Source organism: Sorex araneus, chromosome 1, assembly GCF_027595985.1.
Source record: "Sorex araneus isolate mSorAra2 chromosome 1, mSorAra2.pri, whole genome shotgun sequence".
In the NCBI taxonomy this organism is placed as follows: Eukaryota; Metazoa; Chordata; class Mammalia; order Eulipotyphla; family Soricidae; genus Sorex; species Sorex araneus.
The window spans coordinates 269,050,021-269,065,024 of NC_073302.1; the positions used below are offsets into that span (position 1 = coordinate 269,050,021).

Sequence of the window (15,004 nt, forward strand, 5' to 3'; positions counted from 1 at the left end):
CCCCGAGCACCAGCAGGAGCAAACACTGAGCACCAAGTTGGGATTAGCCACTGAACAACCACAGGCTGCGGTTCCAAAGCCAACAACAAAAGAGACACAAACAATATCTTGAGTGTCTGATCATCAATGTCTTTCATTTCTCTCTCTGAAACAGAACATCCCTGCGACTCCTTCTGAGGTCTAAACACTCTAGCCTAGTCACTACACCCCATGCCTTCCCTGCAAGAAAGAGTCTTTAACTCTGGTGTTTTGCACCCTCTGATCCTGTCTAGAGAGAAGCCTGTTATTTTCAGAACACTTGACCATGGGATCCTTTAAGATCTTTCAATAACTCTTACTATATTTAAAGAGAAATGGAATAATACCTCACAATGCTACTAGAAAGCTAGAAAGCGGATGAGTGGCTGATAGATGGATACTGAATTCAGACAAAAGAGGCCTACAGACAAATGACATTACAAAGGAAAGAGGAGGTCACAATGCAGCGAGACAGAGGGTCAAGAGAGTATTTAAAAATTCTAAATAAGCATGCATCAATTAGCATAATTCTAAATATACGGAGTCAAAATTTAGACAAATAATAAGAAACAGAGCCATGATTGCAATAGAAGAATTCAATGAACTCATTCAGTCATAAAGAGATTAGCCAAGAAAAATCAGGGAAGGAGATTTTGATTAAAAAGCTTTATCGACTGAGCAAATAGAGAATGATGCACATAACCATAAGAGAACATTCTTTTTAAACACATACAATGCACTTATAATAACTTCTCTTAGAGTGGGCTATATGTTATTACAGCAAGACCTTAAAGAATCGGTATTCAGCAGACAACCTGTTATAAATACAACATAATGAATTTATGTAATCAATGGGGAAATTAAAAAAATACATTTGAAAATTAAAATTTTATAAATTCAAAACTTTCAGAAGAAATAACAAAATATATAGGAAATATGGGTAAATTACATAGAAAAGTTTCATATCAAAACTCAATATACAGGGCTGGAGAGATAGCACCATGGGTAGGGTGTTTGCTTTGCATGCAGCTGACCTGGGTTCGATTCCCAGCATCTTATATGGTCCCCTGAGCATCACCAGGAGTAATTTCTGAGTGCAGAGCCAGGAGTGACCCCTGTGCATCGCCAGGTGTGACGCAAAAGAAAGAAAAAAAACCTCAATATACAGCTAAAACTATGTTCACAGAGAAAGTATACATTATAATGTTTAGAGTAAAGAAAAAGTAAGTATATTTTTATTTGCTTGTTCGCTTTTGGCCACACCCAGCAGTGCTTGGGAGCTACTCCTGAAAGTATTCTGGGTTCCAGATAATCAAATAAACAGGAATTATCTGGTAGAGTCAAAATATGCAAAACTATAATCCAGCATTTCTGCAGGGACATAAACTGCAGAGAAACTCATTTATATACAAGTACAGCAGTTCATATTTAAATGAATCTTTAGCAGCATTATTTAAAATAGCAAAAAGGCTAGAAAAAACACACAAATCAAAGGATATAAACAACAGCCTCACCCGTATGAGTCAGCAAACACAAAAGTAAACAGTATACAGCCCATGAATATATACTTTTACATGACCAAACGCATTTTTAAAGCCATCCGACCTATAGCACAAAACTCAGGATACTACTCATATCTTGATTAAAAGACATTAAAGGTGACTGGAAACAGTGGCCTGCAAGATGTCGAGTGCCTAAGGCATCAGTCTTGCATGCAGCTGACACAGGTTTGTTCTCTGGCATTGCATGGTCATGGTCCTGAGCACTGCAGAGTTGGCTTTTGGGAACTTCCTCTCTTCAAAGAGTACTACATCTCTCTCTCTCTCTCTCTCTCTCTCTCTCTCTCTCTCTCTCTCTTAAACACATATACATACACATAAAGACAAAGATTCTTTTTAAATTGGCTTCCTCTGTGTTATTAGGTCTTCTAACTTTGATGTTCAGTATATAGATTTTTCTTATCTATTATATAGTTTAAAACTTTAAAAAAAAGTATGAACCCTACTTTTACAGCTCATAGATTCATTCGTTTGATTCAAGAACAAAGTTTAAAAAAGACTTAGTTGGCTGGTATTTGCTTTATCAAAACTAATATTAACCAGCAATATATGTGTGTGCATTCCTGGCACAGTACAATTATTTCAACACAAGTTGAATCAAATCAAAATTTAATCTATAATTACAAAGTATAAAGAAAATAATGGCAGAAGGAAAATCCTCATAATACTCAATTTACTTACAAAAGGATAATCATATTGATCCGAAAGCTTAAAAACTGAGTAATTTTATCTATTAAAAAGTTCTGTTGCTAAGATCTCACAACATAAAATCATTGCATTATTACAAATGTACCTACTAATAATCATAACAATACTTAGTATGTAGAAAGTACTCCTTGCATTTGTTTTTATATTTAGTCATAAATAGTAAATGCAGTATATTTTTACCAGGACATTAGCATAGCTGTATAGGGAAATTCTTTAGAAAATTCCAGTTGGTTTGTCTTTTCATTCTCTGTAATTTTCATTCTCAAATCTTTCTCCTCAACTATTACTTACAAGAAAAGCTAACTTTTATAAGAGAAAGTTTCAGTGTTTCTGGTTTCCTGTAATCCATTTATAAAATTTTCAAAATATTGTTTTTTTCTCTTGTCCATCACACATAAACCTGCTTTTTAACCCCTTTTTCAAGGAAGAAAATTGTAACAGAGATATCCATTCTTCTTTTTCTTTTTCAATTATCTTTCTTTTGCTTCCATTCATATTCCACCTTCCCATTTATTGAAATGTTCTTTACAAAAATACCTACCAGGTACCATTTACTTAAAATTCAGAAACAAGCAGAAACTAAACCCACCTGCTAGAACCAGACTTCAAAAACTATGAACTGCACACAACCATGTTCTCAGCACAGCTTCCGTTCCCCCAAAGCGTCTATTCCCTAGAGTAGTATGCAACTTTGAACAAGTAGTGGCATTTCTGTGGCTCTTTTGCTTCATATTTTTATTCGTGCAGTTGAATGAGATCATCTTAAGAGTGTCTTCCAACTGCAAATTTCTACATACAACACACAAGTTTGAAATTTTCAGTACCACTTAAGAGGAAAAAAATCTAGAAACAAGGCATTATTGATGCCAACAATAGCATCCTCTCTTTAAAATATAAACCCTGTGTCCTGGACTACTTAACAAGACCGAGCATGAGACCGGCTGACACAAAGTGAATGCCTGTGAGTTCACCCCGGGCTCTCCTGATTCCCTTTTAGATTCTGCCAAAATACTTCAGTGGGGAAAGATCAACAGTTTCTGCTGGAGTTTCAGCAGCATCTCATTACCACCATAAGTGCCGAGGTACACTTGAGATTCATTTTCTCATTCAAAAAAACCACCAAAAATATTACTGCAATTAAAATTCTCACTTTACAACAACATATGCAATTTATTGTGAACAAAAAATAAGCAGCCTTTTATAACTGGTTAGAAACACAGTGGAGGGCAGTCAATTCTCCGTGTTGCAATACAAAAATATTTGAACCCTTTTCTCTTTTTGATTATTGTGCAAAGCTAGCCAACGGTGGGCTGCGGCAAGGCCAAACTGCATGCCAATTCTCCTTAGAATATACGATGCAGGTTCCCCCACTGCTCAGAAGGAGATTCTTATGATTTGGTATGGCTTGGTAATGCCCCCCAAATTTTCCATCTAAAATAATATCAACACTCCAAACACCCTCAAATAGCATAAAAATAATACGAAAGAGGAACATTCCACTTTGGTGTAGCAGAGGAAACTTGTAGGTTAATTTTCTTCCAATCCAACGGGGTGAATGGAATGGAGCTGCAAAATTATCAAGTGAGACAAGTAAACATTGAGATGTAATGATATTCTAGTGTGGAATCAAAAGAAATTATAAATGACAACCGAGCACTTTTGTTGCTTAAAAAAAGTTAATTTGCTTGCTTGTCCTCTACCTGCAACTACTTAATCTCTTCACCTACACAGATTCTTTCTCAAGTAATAACTCTTTTATAACTTTAATAATGGTAAAACTTACTCCAAATGGCACTTTTAGAAATGACTTACAAATTTTTTAATGAAATTACAAATATGACATATTTATAACTGTTCTGAAACATCAGGCAAGTCCCTAGCATAGAAACTAATAAAGGTTGACACAGGTGGAAATAAAAATCTGACAGTACCCACACCCTGACCTATTTTCGCCATTTTCTCCTTTTTAAAAGAGAGTTGTCAATGGAGAGAGTTTTATAAGCATGGATAGCATTTTCTATCCTCCATCTCTGAAGTTTACCAGCATGAATCACATGAGAAGTCATGTCAGCATATCAAAGAAGTGAGCCTTATGGGAATCATCAGGCAAATTATCTTAATTCATATGGTGCTGGTGTTTAAGAAATGTGAAATTAACCTGTAATCTAGTAAAAAGCTGAGTAGATTTAAAACTCAAACTAAGAAAAATCTAGCAAGTATCCCCAAACTAGGATCTCCCTATTTATTCCTCCTTCTTTCTCTCTCTGTCCTGCTACAAAAAATGTGTGTGTGTGTGTGTGTGTGTGTGTGTATTATACAATTATACAAGTAACTGGTTTTGGGTTTAGAGATCAGACATAGGATGCTTCGGGGACCATGCAGAGCCCAGGACTGAACCGAGATCGCCTCATGCAAGCCATGTGCTCAGTCTGTTGACATATCTCTGTTGCCTACTAGCACTGTAGCACTGTCATCCCTCTGTTCATCGATTTGCTCGAGCAGGCACCAGTAACATCTCCATTGTGAGACTTGTTGTTGCCCAGTAACTGGTCTTAATTTCAGCTACCTAAGTGTTCACATTTTCTATCTGTGTAGAATCCTACTTCTAATTTACTCGGTAAGGTATTACTACCCAGTTCTTTCTGTGGTGATAGATGGAATTCTGAGAATTTAAGTTATTTGTATTTGAATGCTTCCCTTTGTTCCTCCCTTGGATCCAATAAGAGGCTTGACCCCCCTGCTGGTCCACTCTTCATTCACCTCACCAAGCACTCCCTTTATCTCTGTTCCAGGAAACCCAGTTGCACAGGATTTCCTAGCCCCGCACCATGTTCCAACACAGAAGTCCATCCAGGAAGCCTCCCAGAGATAGGCGCTGACTCGTGAAATGAAGAACCACGTGCCACGCCCACCGTACCCCAGGGGCGCCAGAGCGCTTCCACTTCAGGAAGTGCTACTGGAGTTGCCCTATGTCCTCCAACAAGCCCCTCTGTGGTATGAGTGGCGCCGGTGGACAAATCTCAGTCACAGGCGTGTCTCCCTGTGAGCGCTTCCTAAAACTGTGTCCCCAGTTACTGCCTGTCAACCTGGCTTCTATCGACCCCAACTACCCTACCAGTCCTCGTATTATTAACTCGCCCTTCAATATGAGCTCTTGATAAGTATATTCCTGCTCATAATTCTGCTGTAAACATCACTCTCTGGAGAAGCCCCACAGTCAAAGCAGCTCACCTATTTTCATCACTCCCAACCAGACTCCTTTGTCTCTTCAAGCGCCAAGTTGCCTCCCCTATGTTCTCAACCAACACTCCTGCGCCCACTTGACCCTGGCCTCATCCTGATGGGTCTTTCAAGCTCCAGTGTGGAACAGAGTGGTATTAGCCACCCCCAAGACCAGTACCTGTCTGAGTATCCTGCTGTATACAGAGTAGAGGTCAAAGGAGGAGTCAGAGTAGATGATCTTTCTTTATATGGGATGTCACCTCACCTCTAGGATTGATCCCTTGAGGGCCCTGCTCCTCAGAGGAAACTGGAAGAACCACCCACGGATGGAGGGATGGAATCAAAAGGAAAATGCTAAAATCCCTGACCAAGGGCAACATGGACTCTTCAGTAGATACTTAGCTGAGCTTGGTTTACATTTCCCTGAATGCAGTTCCTGGGGCACAGTGACATTCTGGTACAATCTGAGAAGCAGCAGAGCCTCAGGGTCAAGGCTGTTTCACCAAGAGAAAATCAACTCTCTGGGGGCACGACAGAGATGCGGCTCAGTACCCCGGTGGCTGAAGCAGGGTCTTAGGGACCCCTGTTCCTGCAGCCATCCCGGGATCTTTATCAGCCCAGGGCACCCCTTCTCCTGCAGTTCCCGGCATCCCAGAGAGCATGGTGCCTTGGAAGCGGTGAGACATCTGCATGGATGCCGTCCAGGCGCGAACGCACAGTTTCCATTTGCTCATGGCTCAGGCAAGTTCTGCTCCTTTTCTCTCCCTGGATGCCCCGCTGACTTCAAATCTAGCACCACAGTCACAGACGCCACACTCAGGCACAATTTGCTTCCCTGGCAATAAGATAAGTTCAAATCCCAACAATAAATCCTCTCCTCTCCTCCAAGCCCACGCTTCTATGTCTCTATTCAACCCAGACTCATACAGAACTTGGTACTGTTCAACAAATTTTAGGAAAGCAGAACACGTTGAATATTAATGCTTCATTAGTCCTGAAACCAGAGCATTTGTGCCGTATGTCCATTAGGCGGGGAGGTATAATGCAGGAATAAATAATGTATAAGATAAAGAATCATGCTCATTGTTGAGTCAGAAGTGATTCATGATTTTATTAAACAGGTCTTTTTAAACAACATGAAGAAGTTCATTCTTCACTGAAATCAGCTTGAGAGCAGTGAGAATTGCTTTCCTTTTCTAAAACATATAGATGCTGGTAACCAAAAATTAAGCATATAAATATGCTATAAGTGCTTTTTGCTGTCAATCACCATGTTGCTTAAGGAGTATTATGTTCCCATTAAATTAAGTGTTTAAAGTGGTTATGCTTGTAGAAGATGCTCATATCACTGTTATGATCATTTTTGAAATTGTTTGGTGAAATATAATACCTACTATGAAAATAGACTCAATAAGAGGACATAAAACACTGCTGAAGAACAATCGTAACCAAAGGGATCTGAAAATAAAAATACATTAACAAGGAAAAGAGTAAGACCAGAGGATCAAGAGAGCATGAGAAAACAATAACTAGGCAGAGATACACAAACAGGCAGAGTCAGAGTAGGAAAGGAGGAAATGGAGGGAGGGAAAAAAGCAGCCGGACCCATAAATCAACCTCAGCAAATTCTAGGTGAAATAATTAATACTATTACTGGAAATCACATTTGTTCTCAAATGCAACCCATTTTCAGGTTGACAAAAGAAGAGAGCAAAAGTAATACAAAATACACTTAAAATATGGTTTTGAAATCAGAAGATATAAATAGCAACTCCACACTAAATTTAAGGGCCTTCTCAGAAAAAACAACAAAACAGATACAAAAACATAAAATCCTAAAACCCAAGGCACAAACCAGCAAAGACACTGGACTTCTAGCTAACAAAAATTAGTCAATGGACACACTGGACCAAAAGGAAGAAAGGGAAGATGAGTTTGCTGCAGCCTTCATGGGAATGACAAATATCAAGCATCAGTAACACACTGTCTTTTCCACATTTCTGAGAAATACAATAAAGACTAGAAAGTTCTTATAATTGTGGACGTCATTCAGAAACAAATGTTAGTAACCGTAGTGAGTAACCCGGAAAGAAAATAAAACAGGGATGACAGGGTGTTAAGAAATAGAGGTTCCAGGTTCATCTTTCATAGCAAAAAAACAAAAATGAATAACAGATTTAAGTTGAGTGATTTAAATTGACCCAAATTTAAAGTGGGTTTTATGTTTCCTCTGAACTCTTCAGTAATAACTTTGGTGAAAGGACATTTACCTGAATTAACTCCTTCCATTTAAATTCAGCTTTTCATTTCTTTCCTCATATCCAAAGTGAACTGAAAAAAAAAGCTTCATTAAGAGTACAAAACACTGGGGCCAGAAAGACAGTACAACAGGTTAGACACTTACTCTGCACAAAGCCACCGTTCTTCAATCCCTAGCACCACACATATCCCTGAGCACTGTCTTAGTGATTCCTTAGCACAGAGTCAGAAGTATGCCCCTGAGCACCACCCAGTTGGCTCAAATTTAAACACATACACACACACACACACACACACACACACACACACACACACACACACAAGCAATGAGAGCATGGGAATAGTTCCAAGGTCTAGAGCATCTGTCTTACATGTTGGAGATCCCAAGCTCAATTCCCAGCAACACACAATTCCCAAACTTCTCATCAGCAGTGGGAACCCAAATACTCCAGGCCCAAGCACAGCTGCGCAGCCTGAGTAGCCACATTAGCACCGGGAGTGACCTCTAGGCCCCTGAGTATTGATAAAAAGACCGCTCCCAAGATAAACGATATCTAAATATGATCCTTTTTGCTATAAAACTATCACTATTTACTTGCACGGGTGTAAACATAAGTGCTGAAATAATGTCCTCCAAATGGTAATCGGTGTGGGGTGAGGACATTAAGGGATTTCACAGGCTTTCATGTTTTAAAAATAAGCAATGCATCAACTTTTCAGTTGTGATTCTAGCTTAATGATTACACAATCTTTATCAAGTCCCTGCCTATTACTGTTATCATTTTCCAGATAAGAGGAATCAGACACCCAAAGTAAAGTGACTTAGAGTTGACCTAATACAAAAATACTTTAATAAACAGAGATATACCTAATAATTCATGATCATTACCAAGTCTTCAGATTTGGCTCAAAATAAGCTGAACTTTTCATATAAATATGCCTGAGAACATGGTGACCTTCCCCGTGAAGTAGCAAATTCTAAGCAATTACTCAACAAAGTACTAAGAGTAAGCATTCAACTCTTATTAGTTGGTGGGGCGTTGGAAGAAGGATTCCTCCCAAGTGGTACCCAACATTTTTTGACAGCTGGACCTATGGGTAAATGCAGGAGCCTGAGGATGGCAGTGGTGGTGGGGATTACCAGTTACCCGGTGGTCCATGAGGGACTCTCCAGGGTTGAACCCAGTGATGCTCAGGAATCAAATCCAGATTGGATAAATGTTAGGCATGAGCCATGACCACAGTAATTATCTCTAGGTCCAACCAACCAACTCTTAAGAGAAGGTACCCAACAGTGACTTTTGAGAATACTTGCAACTGAGAAAGCATCTCATTCTGTCATAAGAAGTCATACAACGAAGTCCTAAGTCTTGGCCTCCTGTTATAAAAGTATTAGTATCAATGTGACACTTGCCTTTAGAATGTTGCTGTTTTCACCTATTTTCACAAAGACTTCATGTGACATGGGTTCAATCGCTGGCACCAGATTTGGTCCCTGAGCCTGCCAGGAATGATCCCTGAGCGCAGAGCCAGGACTTAACCCTGAACACCGCTGAGTGCCCCCCCCCAAAAAAAAAATTAAATACATGAAATACATCATGCTTTCTTTCAACCCCAAAGAGCCTCCAGAAATATTCCAATTTCATAGTTGATGTTTCAATTTTACTCCACAGTTGAACTATTAAATTTCAGATAGGAGTCAGTCATCTAAGACTATCCAGAGACATAACCACAGAACCAAGACTACTTTTCTTTTATTCCATGCTTACTGCTCAAGTAGATACACTATAAAAAACATATCTAGCAAGAACAGGTTCCATTACATCTCTTGTGGCACTATAAACACCTATACCTATAGACTTTCAATGGCATAAAGTCTGCCTCGTTCTTCTCTTTTCTTCTATTTTTTTTTTTCAGGTCCATGTCAGGCTATGCTCAGGGTAAGACACAGCGATTACCCCTGACGGTATAGAGGCTGGAGGTGGGGTGGTGAGTAGAGGTTGCCAGATCAAAGCCGAGTGACGGTGTGCAAGCAAGCGCCTACCTGCAGTGTTATTGCCTAGCCCACTATTGTCATTTTCCATCCTGAGGGAAATAAAAGCCATGAGTGGTACAACAGGTAAATGAAAACATAAAGTAACCTCACTACAGATGTCCATATGTATGAAACAAGCTCTTATTTCTGTAGGCAAATAAGCTCTCTCATCAGACTTGTGATCTTGGCTTCCAAATGCAGAAAGTTAAATGCTCTCTCTGCTAATGCCCAATGGTTTTAAGCAAGTGCACATAACAGACAATGACAGGGAAAGTTTTTATCTGAGCTCTAATAAGCTGCGACAACGTATATGCCTGAGTATGTATAAAACTGTCACTGTCACTGTCACTGTCATCCCGTTGCTCATCGATTTGTTCAAGCAGGCACCAGTAACGTCTCTCATTGTGAAACATCTGTTGTAAATCAGCTGAGGGAGGCACTTGGTAAACAGAGCAGATTCAAGAAAACAACTCAAGGTTGGTGAAGTTCTTTCCAATAGCTACTATTGGAACAGTCAGACCAAAAGGCATCTAGATCAGATTCTATGCCAGAATTTATAAGCATAAGAAAATGGATGGCTAGGATATTTTTAGAAAATCCAAGTAAATCAAATAAACATAAAGTTCTGATGGCAGGTGGTGAAAGAGTAAATTCAATTGTACTAAGATTAAGTAAAAGAATTGAAATCTAGAGTAAGGAATGAGAGAGAGAGGGGGGAGAGAGAGGGAGAGAGAAATAGAGTGTGTGTAAAGCAAGAAAAAGATGCTCTTGGAAGACCTATGTGTGGTCATGAAAGAAATCTTACAATTTTAAATACTTTAAAATATTTCAGCTATTTAAATACTACAGTCTGAGCAGAAAGGCACAGCATGAGGTTCTGTGGCTTGGGGGAGTATTTTATCACCACTGACAAATTGGAAAAGTACAAAATATTTTGAAGAACCATATGCAAATTTTCTTTCCATTATGAAAACAATGGCAGTGCTGCTTCCCTTGCTGGCAATTTTTAAGTCCTATATCAATAGTGATGATGTCAGTATATTTTAAATATGTAAAAAGTCTTCAAATTCTGCAAGTTCTTTGTGAATATGGCTTTTTTTGTCAATACTAACAGCATATGAATCAAGAAATCTTAAAACAAGTATTACTATATGATATGTTCTAAATATCCGCAATTAAAAATATGGATAAAATATGATAAAGCAGAAATGAGAAAAAAATGAATTTAACAAATACATCCTTCCTCTAAACAGATTCCTGAACGTATGAATTACAATCTACAAGCCACAATCATTTAGAAAGAATCACATGTAATACATTATAGTCAATCATGATAATATTTTCAGAGCTTAGCCCTAGGGTAAAAAGTTAAATAATTTTCTTTGCCATAATCTTCAGTTCCCATAAAATGAGCTATAGAACAATGACATTGTCAAAATGTATAAATTTACAATGCTAACACTGACACACTCAAACATAAAATTTTAATAATAATTGAAGAAAACAAATACTCTATCAACATTATACATAAGGAAAGAGATTCACTTTGCATGAAAATGAAGGTTTCCATGTTTATACAGATAGAAGCCAAGACCACTTTATTAAATGTTAAGGAATTTATAATTCAAGATGTATGTTTTTGTGTTTTGTGTGCATCTAGACACATGCACGCCTAGAAGCTGGTCTTTTTGACAATAGAAACTAAGATACTAGAATGGAAAAAAAAATAAAACCCTGGGATTCTGAGTCAACATTTTCTTAAAGTCACAATTTTAAATAAAGGGGATTTGTTTTTATAGTCACAAAAGCAATTATGTCGCTGTACAATAATGAACTGTTTGGGGGGGGGGTTGCTGGTTGTTTGTTTAGGCAAGTCAGAGGATGCAACCCTCCCCACTACTATCTAATTCTTCTGTCTGTTTCATAGAAACTCAATATTCTTCTTAGACGATTGCTAATTTCCCTTCCAACATAGGAAGCTCACATACTGATGGAAAACGTAGAAGGCAGTGAGATTCAGAAAAGGGAGCAACCAACGATGGTTTTCATACTCCCAGTTGGAATGACGCAACTGTATAATGCTCTGCAGGTAACTTGATAGGTTCCAACAAACATATCTGAACTCTAGAGTTAGGAGTGGGGAAGACAGCTCCATGGGGTTGAGCACAGATTCTGCGTGTGGAGGCCCCAGGTTCCATCCCTAGCACCAGATGGCTGCCCAGCTCTGCAGCAATAGCTCCAGATCATACTTAAGTATAGGCCCCTATACTTGCAGATTTCTTTAAATAATAATAAGCATAAGGCACCCTCAAGGCCGATCTTCACAGGCTTGTCCTGGGCCCCCCATGCCAAAGGATAAATCCACCCCAAAGCCCAGGCATATGGGACCAGTGACTGAAAATACCAAGCCTCAAGGAGTGGAGACGGGGTCACCCCTTCTCATCTCCTGCACTTTTTGGGTTCTGGCTGTCACCCCCACAAATGGCCTCCGATTGCCATTTAAGTACGTTAATGGCCATGATCCAGAGACTCACAAATGAATCTAGGAACCAAGCAGCTCACTGCAGAAATGACTCCAGATCTCAATTATTTAAAACTTTAGAATTCCACATCTCATACTATTTTTTAAAAAATTGACTCTTTGGTTGAATCACTGTGACATAGACCCTTACAGACATCTCATACTATTTGTAACAAGCAATACAAGTTAAGATGTCTAACATATGAAAAAAATAATAATAAGGGCAAGGTGAGTTACATCGCTCAGCCGTGCGGTTTGCAATGCTGAGGGTTAATTTGCTGATGCTGATCAGAAGAATCTTAAAAATAATATTTCCATCTATGCCAGAGTAAATAAAGATCTACTAACTGTACTTAACAAGTTTATTTTAAGTCAAATACTGAAACCAGTTATCACTATATCACTGTCATCCCGTTGCTCATCAATTTGCTCGAGTGGGTGCCAGTAACGACTCCATTGTGAGACTTGTTGTTACTGTTTCTGGCATATTGAATACACCATGGGGAGCTTGCCAGGTTCTGCCGAGATACTCTTGGTAGCTTGCCAGGAGATATTTTCGGTAGCTTGCCGGGCTCTCTGAGAGAGGGTTGGCCATGTGTAGATGGCCTTCCTGCTGTGCTCCTGCTCCAGCCCAGCTACAAGGGTGAGTATTAACATGGGGGGAAGGGTTGTGGACAAACACTAAAAATCAGGTCTTTCCCCCATCCTATTTATCAGCACATCACAAATACAACAGCACAGCATGCTGTTAATTCTCACAAAGCAAATGCACCATCAAGGCACAAGAGTTTCAAGAGTTCCTGAAAAAGCATTTCTACAACTCTCAGAAGTTTCCTTTGTATCATCTGAAAATTATTAAAAGTTTCAAAGGCCTGATTTTTTTCCCAGATAAAAATACTAAAAAGAAGCAATTTTAACAGGAGGGCTGGGAAAAAACTATTCTAAGAAAAATACAGGATTGGAAAAAATTATTTGAAAGCAACTGCAAAAGTGGACAGAGTTAAAAAAATAAAAACTGCAGGATGTACCCTTATCTGAATATAATAGTTTAACGGCAGAAAGAAATATATGAAATTGGTATGTCATACACCTACATTAAGAGTTACAATGCACGCATCTCTATGTAAGTTCTCTTTAGCGTAAAGACCTTATAGAGATGGTTTGATATGTTGGCATTTTCTTCATATTACCTATGATTTTTATATCACATCCAGTATTTTGTACTGGAAAGCTCAAGGACTGCAAATAAAGTGATACTCAGCATTTGATTACAGTTGAAGTTCACAGGATTTTTGCGGCCCCTGATTCCGACTGATTTCTGTCTATGAGAAGGCAAAGGCTGAAACCTTTCATAAACACTGTTTCCTCTGAGGAAAGCCAAGAGTTCAGGTGTTAAGAGGTAGCATTTGATGGCAATCATATGCCACATGGTGCTGTACTAGGATTCTGCTTTTAGGAACTAGTGTATATTAATAAGAATCTGGCAAACCAGAGAGGAAGTACAGGGGTTAAGACACTTGGATTGTCTGCTGCTGGCTTAGGGTCAACTCCAGCACCCTGAACAGAGAGGAGTGTGTTGACAAAACAACACAAAGATAAAATAGAAAGAACCTGACATTTCCTTATTTCCCATTTGTCCCAACAAATAGTAGTACTATTCTATTCTTTTTTTTTAATTTATCTGTTTCCGCTCCCCTCCCCCAGAGGTGCTCAGGACACCAAACGGTCCCTGATTTAGTGTGGAACTCCTGTATATCAAGCATGCACTTCATAGTGTTAAATGAGCTCACATCCCATTTCTTAATATTTACCTGAAAAAAAGAAGAAAAAGAAGAGGAGGAGGAGGAGGAGGAGGAGGAGGAGGAATAATTTATGTTCTTGAATCTAATAGCAGCTAAATTTTCACAAAAACAGGTGTGTCCTTCCTTATATGTACCTGGTTAACACAAGAATTAGACTTTAGTTCGCATCTTCCAACCCGAATGGGTCCTCCCAACATCCTCTACTTGGAAGATGCAAATTTAAAGTAGACTATAGACCTACCTACCATGAAGGCCACTCAATACCTCTATTGCAAACTACAACACCCAAAAGGAGAGAGAACAAAAGGGAATGCCCTGCCGCAGAGGCAGGGTGGGGTGGTGGGGGATGGGGTGGGCTGGTGAGAGGGATACTGGGATCATTGATGGATGTGAATGGTCACCGGTAGAGAAATGGGTAAACGATCACATTATGAGTGAAATGCAAACACAAAAGTTCATAAGTTTGTAAGTTTACATCACAGTGATTCTCTAATAAAAATTTTTCTTAAAAATTAGACTTTACAGATAGAGGAAGGCCTATAAGAATTGATCTACCTATATTCAGATAGCACAGCAGTTGAGCATTTGCCTTTCATGAGACCGACTCGAGTTTGATTCCTCCACCCCTCTCGGAGAGCCCAGCAAGCTACCGAGAGTATCGAGCTTGTGCGGCAGAGCCTGGCAAGCTACCCGTGGCATATTGGATATGCCGAAAACAGTAACAATAAGTCTCACAATGAGAGACATTACTGGCGCCTGCTCAAACAAATCAATAATCAACAGGATGACAGTGACAGTGACAGTGATATTCAGACAAGAAACTGCTCTGAAAACAAGCCCCTACACACGGTAGGGGTGGGGAGGGGCGCAGGAGAGGAAC

At 39.2% G+C, this 15,004-nt stretch overlaps 1 protein-coding gene across 5 annotated transcripts in view; it reads right to left on the bottom strand.

The window, feature by feature from the left end:
* The window catches only part of KLF12 (KLF transcription factor 12), a 724,988-nt gene that overhangs the window by 318,551 nt on the left and 391,433 nt on the right, over window positions 1-15,004 (bottom strand). The window lies entirely within an intron of this gene.